This window comes from Rhagoletis zephyria, unplaced genomic scaffold (genome assembly GCF_001687245.7).
Source record: "Rhagoletis zephyria isolate East Lansing unplaced genomic scaffold, Rhagoletis_zephyria_1.1 Rzeph_scaffold_00799, whole genome shotgun sequence".
In the NCBI taxonomy this organism is placed as follows: Eukaryota; Metazoa; Arthropoda; class Insecta; order Diptera; family Tephritidae; genus Rhagoletis; species Rhagoletis zephyria.
This window is the reverse complement of record NW_016157883.1, coordinates 140,872-151,175: the sequence shown is the minus strand read 5'-3', so window position 1 is coordinate 151,175 and position 10,304 is coordinate 140,872. Positions and strand designations below refer to the sequence as shown.

The following is a 10,304-nucleotide window of genomic DNA, read 5'->3' as shown; positions in this document are numbered from 1 at the left end:
CTTCACTTGGTATGGGTTCCGGGGCACCGGAACATACCAGGCAACGAAAAGGCGGACGAACTTGCAAGAGAGGGCACATCCGCTCCACTTTCGCAGGCCTGGAAGGGATTAGGCATGCCGCTCGCTACCTGCAAGCTCATTCTAAGGGATCTGTCTCTTAAACTAGCAAGGGACAGGTGGGATAGCCTCACCACTTGCAACAACACGAAGCTTACATGGCCTAAATGGGACAAAAAGCGGTCGAAGGACCTCCTCATGCTGAGCAAAGGAGACCTAGCCGCAGCTGTGGGTCTGCTAACAGGCCATGTTGCTATCGGGGGGCACGCGGAGAGGTTAGGGATCCCCCATAACGACTTCTGCAGAAGCTGCAGAAATGAAGAAGAGCCAGAAACCTTGCGGCACCTGTTATGCGAGTGCCCCGCACTTTGTAGAAGAAGACAAAAGTTCATGGGTTCAGGATTCTTTGAGGACCTAACCGACATAGCCGAAGTAGGCATACGGCAACTTCTGGGTTTCGCAAAATCCACACGATGGTTTGAGTAGGAGGGTTCTAACGATCCGCGTGGTATCACAACGGGCCCACAATCTAGGGCCTATGTGTGCTAGTGGGGTCACGGGCAGCCACATCAACCTAACCTAACCTAACCTTCCCCTAAAATGAAATGTCATTTTGCTCTCTCAATTTCTCCTACTTTGCAAGTTTCTTGCGTACACGAAAACAAAAAAAAAACTGATAGTTTTTTAAACGTCAATAAATGTTAGGTACGCGAATGCAAATAATTGTGAACGGTATTTTGACTTTACGAATTTCATTGTAGAGTACAAAGACTCATAGTGATACGTTGTACCAAAAATTTGAAATATACGGCACGCAGCTGTTTTCAACAGCGGATATTTTAAATCTGGTACTTGTTGCCGACAATTCAAGCAATGGCAAAGCTTTATGTTGCCGTTCCAGTGCCTTATCTTTTTTTATTCCAAAAACACCAACTCTTCTTCGCTTTTCTGAAAAACGAAAATTTCGGATATTGTAAATTCATCCTCAACACACATAAATGGGTTTATGAAGTGTGAAAACATACACTTAAATAATTTCAAATCGGTAAAACTTTTTTCAATATCTACCTTTAAATCATGTGCTAAATTTTTTTCTAGCTATGGAAAATGATGAAATATTCTTTTTTCGAGATCATGATCAAAACACGTAGTTTAGCTTCCACCATGGATCAGGTGTTCACTATACGCCAAATCTTGGAAAAGACCCGCGAGAATAGGATCGACACACACCATCTATTTGTTGATTTCAAAGCCGCTTTCAACAGCACGAAGAGAAGTTGTCTTCAAGCCGCGATGTCTGAATCAAGGTTTCAGACAAGGTGACTCCCTTTCGTGTGATTTCTTTAAACTGATGTTGGAGAAGATAATAAGAGCCGCAGAACTGAACCGCTCAGGCAAAATACTTTACAAGAGCGTACAACTGATGGCATATGCCGACGACATCAATATTATCGGTACGAACAGGGGCTACGTCTGTTCTCCTTCTCGATATTAGATAGAGAAACAAAGCGAAAGGGTCTGGTGGTGAACGAGGACAAAGCGAAGTATATCCTGTCATCACACATACAGTCAGAGCGTACGCGTCTTGGCACACACGTCACTGTTGACAGTTACCGGCTTGAAAAAGTAGACGACTTGGTTTATTTGGAACCAGCATTAACACCAATAATAATGTCAGCCTTGACATCCAACGGAGAATCACTCTTGCCAACAAGTGTTACTTTGAACTGAGTAGGCAATCGAAAAGTAAAGTCCTTTCTCGTCGTAAAAAGATCACACTCTATAAGTCACTCATCGTGCCTGTGCCGCTATACGCTAGGCGGGGCATGGACAATGAAAATATCTGATGAAGCGTCTGTTGGAGTTTTCGAGAGAAATATTCTGCGAAAAATTTACGGACCTTTACGCGTTGTCTATGGCGACGAGCTTTACAACGATATAGACATAGTGCAGCGAATTAAAATTCAGCGGCTCCGCTGGCTTGGCCATGTCTTTCGAATGGACAGAAACGCTCCTGCTCTGAAAGTATTCAACGCGGGCTACGATGCTGGTAACCGAGGAAGAGGAAGCCATCCTATGCGTTGAGAAGACCAGGTGGAGAGGGACTTGGCTTCACTTGGCGTCAGTTGGCACAGAAGAGAAATGACTGGCGTGCTGTTTTTGACTCGGCCAAGATCGCTTAGGCGGTTACAGCGCCAATAAGGAAGAAGAAGAAGAAGCTTAGCTTCAAAACTAAAAATAATTTGCGACAAATCAAAAATATTTTTATTCTCTCCTTGTAGAGACAAATCCAAGTTTTGCAAATGTTCCATCATACCTGTAAGAACATTAAGTCAGAAAGCCAATTTTTATTCTCCAATTGCGGGGTCAATTTGCGAATGTGTATAAAAAAAGAATAAAATAAAAAAAACAACACAATGGAATAGAATGTCCAAGAAATATGTATTTTGAAAAGTAAAAAGAGCCAAAATGTTCTAAATAAGCAAAGAGAAAGTAAAAAGAGCCGCGCTTTTCTGCGCAAAGAGCCGCATTTGGTTCAAAGAGCCACGTTTGCCCACCGTTGTTATAAGCTATCTGGCCATATCATATCCTGGGTTACGGACGCGACATTCGCACGCGTTTCACTTATTTTAAAATAGGAAGGAAACTGAGAGATCGTACGTACATTAGGGCGATTCAAAACTTGAACTTTTTTGAATTTCGACTGGGAATGTTCGGATTCTTGAAAATAATAGGGAAGACAAGTTCTTTCTAAAATTTCAGCTTATTCGAACAAGATTTAGAGGTCGCTCAACGCTGTTGTTTGTTTTCCGGAAACTGCAGATTTTAAATGCATCTTTATAAAAAAATAGGTATATTTTCATCAAATCTTGTCGGATTTCGTTGAAAATTCGTTGGTAAGTTTCCAAATATCAGTTTATTAGAACACAGTTTATATTAGTTTGATAAATTAGTTTTAAATGCATATGTTAATTAGTTAGTAACAAAGTTTTGCCTTATAAAAAATGAATATTTGCAATAACTTTTTTTTGTTCCTTAACGAGTGAGCATGTGCTTAATACATTTAAGATCACATTATAATTCATACCAATAGTGGACCTCATCATTAAATATTACTAATCATCAAATAAAAAAAATCACCAGATAAACATCACTCATACGCCATGTTGAATCCAAGTGTTCTCCTAGTCATTGCAAATATTAATGGTATAATAACAATATTTTGGCGCATGCACCTTTGCCAAGTGTTTGGCTGAGCTTCTCCTTCAATTTGTGGTGAGGGTCTTGATGTTGTGAAAAAAAGGCACGGACCTACAGCTTTACGCCGCCTCCGAACAGAAATGGCTTTTGTGAGAAGCTTTTTTAAGGCAGAAATACACACGGAGGCAGTGTTAGGAGTTAATCAATTAATTTTTCTATCATACCACTAATACCCAAAGAGTAAACAATTATTTCGATGAATGTTTCAAGCCCTTGTGTTTATTTCAGATATAATAATGACATAAAACTATTGCACACGGTGCAAGCGTTTAATAACATCTTTTTTTCTTGGAATAGTTTCTCGGTGCTTCCGAACTGTCAAAAACAATGCTTGTTTTTGCTCCTCACTTTTGGCATGCATGTTGTTGAAGCTTTGAGCGAGCGCCACTCCACGCTCTGCGGTGTCGTTTACAAATTTTAAATTCCTTATATTTTTTTCTTATATATAAAAATAAGTGCACGTTTTTGGTGTGACCTCATAACTTGAGAACGGCTTCACCGAATTCAACCAAATTTATGTGGCATATTCAACTTATTATGCAGATGGTTTATGTGAAGTTTGCTTGAATTCGGAAAAGGGGGCGTGGCGCCTATATTTTATATATAAAAATTAGTGAGTTAGCTTATAACTTGAGAACGGCTTCACCGAATTCAACCAAATTTATGTGGCATATTCAACTTATTATGCAGATGGTTTATGTGAAGTTTGCTTGAATTCGGAAAAGGGGGCGTGGCGCCTATATTTTATATATAAAAATTAGTGAGTTAGCTTATAACTTGAGAACGGCTTCACCGAATTCAACCAAATTTATATGGCATATTCGGGCCATCATGTAGATATTTTACGTAGAGTTTGCCCAAATTTGGAAAAGGGGGCGTGGCATATGTATCTTATGTATAAAAATAAGTACACGTTTTTGGTTTGAGCTTATAACTTGATAACGGCTTCACCGAATTCAACCAAATTTATACGGCATATTCAGGCTATCATGCAGATAGTTTATGTGAAGTTTGCCCGAATTCGTAAAAGGGGGTGTGGCACCTTTCATACTAAATTACTAAAATTTTTATGTTGTATATCTCTTGAAATATTTGTGGTAGAGTACTGGAAATTGGTATAGAGGTATATCAAATAAGTCCATACTCATGGAGAAAAATGTGCGGTATTGGAAAAGAGGGCGTGGCACCTCACATCTTATATACAAAAAATAAGTGCAAGATTTCAGCCAAATTTATACGGCATAGTCGGGCTATTATGCAGATGGTTTGTGTTAAGTTTCCCCGAATTCGGAAAAAGGGGCGTGGCACCACCCATACTAACAAAAATTTTCATCTGGTATATCTCTTGAAATATTTGTGGTAGATTATTGGAATTGGTAGCTATACGTGGCCTGTTCAAGAGTTGGCATTCCAAATAGTTTATTTATTCATACCGAAGATGGAAAAACAAAAAATGTTGTATATCCAAATGTGTTGGATTAAGATTTAAAATAAAGAATAAAAAAATTCGAAATAAAACAGATGATAAATTTTCATATAGAAAAATCCCAGGATTTTTCATTAATTTTTCAATATTTGGTGTAGAGAAGCAGAAGTTTATTATAATTCTCATTTGTTGGCCAGTTTTCAGCATATATTTCAGGAAAGTAAAAAAAAATTATATATTTTTTTAGACACTTTATATTAAAAACTTCAACAAACTTAGGTCCGGTTTCCAATTCGTTTTATCACTAAATTATTATTTTTAGCACAAACAAGAGTTCCCTATATCTGTTGTACTATAAAAATTCATAATCTTATTAGTTTAGCCACACAATTAAAAACTTTAAAACGGTTGAAAAATTTTGCAGCGGTGGCAAATATAATTTCACAGATAAAATCACTTTTAAGGAATTTAAAAGTTGAAACGATACCGCAGAGCGTGGAGTGGCACTCGCTCAAAGCTTCAACAACATGCATGCCAAAAGTGAGGAGCAAAAACAAGCATTGTTTTTGACAGTTCGGAAGCCCCGAGAAACTATTCCAAGTGCGAGAAAAAATGATGTTATTAAACGCTTGCACCGTGTGTAATAGTTTTATGTCATTATTATATCTGAAATAATCACAAGGGCTTGAAAAATTCATCGAAATCATTGTTAGCTCTTTGGGTATTAGTTGTATGATAGAAAAATTAATTGATTAACTCCCAACACTGCCTCCGTGTTTCTGCCTTAAAAAAGCTTCTCACAAAAGCCATTTCTGTGCGGAGGCGGCGTAAAGCTGTAGGTCCGTGCCTTTTTTGTCACAACATCAAGACCCACACCACAAAATGAAGGAGAAGCTCAGCCAAACACTTGGCAAAGGTGCATGCGCCAAAATATTGTTATTATACTATTAATATTTGCAATGACTAGGAAAACACTTAGATTCAACATGGCGTATGAGTGATGTTTATCTTGTTTATTTTTTTTATTTGATGATTAGTAATATTTAATTTAAGGAACCAAAAAAAAATTATTGCAAATATTCATTTTTTATAAGGCAAAATTTAGTTACTAACTAATTAATATATGCATTTAAAACTAATTTATCAAACTAATATATACTGTGTTCTAATAAACTGATATTTGGGAACCTACCTTCGAATTTTCAACGAGATCCGACAAGATTTGATGAAAATATACCTATTTATTTATAAAGATGCATTTAAAATCTGCAGTTTCCGGAAAACAAACAACAGCGTTGAGCGACCTCTGAATCTTGTTCAAATAAGCTGAAATTTTAGAAAGAACTTGTCTTCCCTATTATTTTCAAGAATCCGAACGTTCCCAGTCGAAATTCAAAAAAGTTCAAATTTTGAATCACCCTAATGTACATAATTATAACTGTTACAAAGCACTGGGAAAGTGCTATATTCAACAAAAATATTTGGAAGTATAAACAGTTAAGTACAAAGCCACAAGCAAATAAAAGGTGCGTTCGCGTAGCTGTTAATTGTTCAAGTTTAACCAAAACTTACAGGTTTTTGCGTTCGCGTACGCAAAAAACTTGCAAAGTAGGGGAAATTGAGAGAGCAAAGTGACATTTCATTTTGAGGGGAAGCTGTTATTTGTTTTTTGTTATTTTTTTGGCCTTTTTAATAATTATATTCAACAATTTTATAATGAGCTCGAGGCCATTTTTTAAATGAAAATTTATTGTGGAAAAGCAACAATAATTTGAAAAAATGGTNAACAGGGAAACAGCTGATCAAAAACAGCTGGTTGGCATTTAGGCAAATCATAAAATTGAATTTGATGGTTTGGAAAATAAAAATTACAAAATGCGACTAATTAAACTTGTAAGAAATAAGTAGTTATTTGTTCAATCAATAAACTGTGTCAGTATAACACTTTGCGACGACTTTTCGTACCTTTTAAATTTTACACTTTTGTATGTAAACAAAAATTATATCAGCTGTTCGTCTAACTTGCAAGTTTCTGCAAATTTTCTGTTCGCGTACTATTTTGGATATTTCTCTCTTGTGAGAGAACAGATGACATTTCGCCGGAATTTGGCAGTTGGTTGGTTTCTGCTGGAGATTTTAAACGAATGCACCTAATAACGGGTACGGACGCGACAAAAAATGGACGTTTTTTTTTAACGCATGTAGAATTATTCCAAATTTAGCGAAGTTTGGAGAACAAATTTTTTTCCTTGAATGGGGAAGTGAATGGCAAAGAATGTCTTTGGTTCGCAGAGTTATGGATTACGAGAAATATTTCTCACCTTTTTTTATGAGGTATGGTATGAGTACCGGCTGCTGTGGTGTAGTAGTAAGCAGTGCGCGCTTCCACTCCGCAATGCCTGGGTTCAAGCCCCGCTCAAAGAAACATCGCAAAAAATATAGAAAAAAAGTTTTTTCTCAACAGCGGTCGTCCCTCGGCAGGCAATGGCAAACCTCCGAGTGTATTTCTGCCATGAAAAACAGCTTCTCATAAAAATACAATCGCCGTTCGGAGTCGGCGTAAAACTGTAGGTCCCTCAACCTTGTGTGACAACATCAGGGCGCACGCCACAAATTGGAGGAGAAGCTCGGCCAAACACTAACATATGTGTAAGTGCCAATCTATTATTATTATTATGGTATGAGTACGGACGCGGTAGATTTTTCTCTATAAACAAATATTGTAAAGATGTTTACTTTTTACTGAAATTTAACAAAAAGTTAAGTATAATCTTAGAAGAGAAGAACTCATTTTCTAACGTGTTATTCCCAGTTATGTAAAAAATAAATGCCCGATGCGCGACCGCTTAGAATTATCGTAGAGAGTGGAGATTTATGGAAGATCATCACTATACCAAATATTAAATTTTGAGTCGAGGATTGCAGATCTTTTTACATTGTCTAATGTGCATACATAGATGTTATTAACTTTATTCGATAGGAAATTATACTGTATTTATTTATTATGCAATAACTACACATACAAACGTATGCAATTTGCTTTGTAACGTAGACATTTCGTAATAGCACTCTTACACGATATGTATTTGCACATGTAAAAGCTTCTTTTTGTATGTAGTCATATGTACATACATATGTTGTATATTAGAACGTATCAGAAAAGTAACATTTACATATGGAAAAAGTAAATGTACATGTAAGAATGCTTTAGCAATTTCTCTAAGCTTATCACTTATGCATAGGAAAAACTAAAGACAATTTGATATCATCAGTCACATCATATTTAATGTGAACTATGCAAGAACTTTTAACAAAAGCCTAACCGAGTCTTTATCCGTGATTTGAACGAATACGGCTATCGACAAATTTAATTATCTCTTTGGCGGCAATTGTTATGATGCTCGATTTCCGAATCCACACTTGCACCAATTGTCACCGAATGTCCAAACAATACTGAACATTTAATCATAGCCTTCGACGACTTTCGTGACATTCACCTCTCAATCTGACTGTTACGTATTTATGTATGTGCATATGTACATATGTATGTGTGCGATGTCTGGCACTAGGGTCGCCAGATTTTTGTTCTAAAAATTCAGTTCTTTCGGCTTTTTCAGCGCTAAAAAATCAGTACAATACACATTTATTAGATGCAAAAATTGGATAATTCAATTGGTTTCACCGTGCTACAGTCAATGTTACACACAAAAAATCAATATATTTACAAAATGGCGGTCATATAGTAAAACTACGTTTTTAGTTTTTCTCTCTGACACTCAGTGCCGCCTATGTGGGCAAAAATCGAAAAATTCTTTGTCTGCAATGTGAACGCTTTGGTATTTTTGTAAAGATAATTTATCCACTAAAAAAAATTAAACAGAAATTTCCGTATAAAATAAATAATATGCCGCCAGGAAGCCACTAAAGTCGAAAAATTTTATACTAAGAATTTTAATAAGAGCATAGCCATGCGTAAGCTCTTCACGGAAACAAATGTCAAAGATACATTTTTTGAAATAAAATGCTGGTTTAACGTTTTTTATTTCCGTATAGATAGTAGAGAACTACAGGAATACAAATTTTGGAATAAAATTAAACACAGGGAGTCCCTGCGGTATTCCAGAAAAACAATTTTTTTTAATAAAAATTTCAAAAGATGGTAAATTTTAATGGAATGAATAAAAAACATATGTACAAATATGTTATTTTTTATTATTTTATTAAATATTAAGGGTTTTTAGTTTTCGAGAGAAGAAATAAAAACCTGTTCATATTTTGCACTTTTAGAAGCACTGCGTTTTTTGCTAATGCATAAAATATTTTTTTAATTTTTCGTCAGTGCCACGATTCGTTCTATTTTCATGAAGTGTCAGATTAAAAACTTGACCTGTAGACTATAGAGGTTTATATGTTTAAAGGGTTGCAATAGATAGGTATCACCATATGGGAGTCAGACGAAAGGGGTTTAAAAAGGTTTTAGCTTGTAAATATTACTTGATTGTAAAGTCAAATTTAGTTAAACTGAAATAATAATTGTGTCTAACCAACGGTTTACGGCATCGTATTTGGGCCATTCTAAAATTACATAAATTGTGTTTAAATCTGTAAAAACAATAAAGCAGGTGGAATAAATCTTTATAAATAGAATTTTATCCATTTATTTTTCACTATTTTCTCTATTTTATTGTTATAAATGCATATATAATATACTGTAATATGTTTGCATTAAGTTTTCAAGGCATTCCTTATCTACTAAAACTGGCAATGTAAAAATAATTATCCAAGTAAGTTATAAAAAAATTCATTTATGTTGAGAAGTTATAAGCGTTCAAAAAATTGCTTATTGGATGTCCCATCCGTCACAGCAAAATATGTATTTTTAACGTAACATAAAAATTATTAATATAATAAATATTCACACCTAACCAGCAGTGTTCATTTTACTCACGAACTATATGCCTCCAAAGGTGACTCGTCCCACCCGTCACAAGTAAAAATAAGTCTTTTTTTAATTTTAAAATATAACAATGACATTAAGCATAAAATGGTACTTAACATTCTACTAACTACATTCGAGAAAGGCGCTATAGTTTGTCTAAAATTGAGAAACCAATCCAACAACTCAGAGAAGCAGGTGCCGTGGTCCCACCCGTCACGGCACCCTGAAATTGTGCATATGGAAACTGTGCATACGAAATAATGCATATGAAAAAAACCGAAATAATGCATATATGCACAGTTTCGGTTGAAAACCGCAATAATGCATATTAGAAAAACCGAAATTATGCATATGCACTCTTTCGTTTGAAAACCGAAATAATGCATATGACAACAACCGAAATAATGCCTATATGCCCAGTTTCGGTTGAAAACCGAAAACATGCATATGAAAAACCCGAAATAATGCAAACATGCACACTTTCGTTTGAAAACCGAAATAACGCATATGAGAAAAACGATGCATACATCTTTCGTTTGAAAAGCGAAATAATGCATATGAAAAAACGAAGTAATGCATACATGCACAGTCTCGGTTTAAAACCGAAATAATGCATATGGT

General features: G+C 35.6%; 1 long non-coding RNA gene across 2 annotated transcripts in view; it reads right to left on the bottom strand.

Moving 5' to 3' along the window:
• LOC108361585 (uncharacterized) overlaps window positions 1–8,206 on the bottom strand; it is a 14,325-nt gene extending 6,119 nt beyond the window's left edge. For both annotated transcript variants that reach the window (XR_001847325.1, XR_001847326.1), the window contains exon 1: window positions 8,068–8,206. This is a non-coding gene — a long non-coding RNA (uncharacterized LOC108361585). The remainder of the gene's footprint in view (window positions 1–8,067) is intronic.
• Window positions 8,207–10,304: the final 2,098 nt, after the last annotated feature.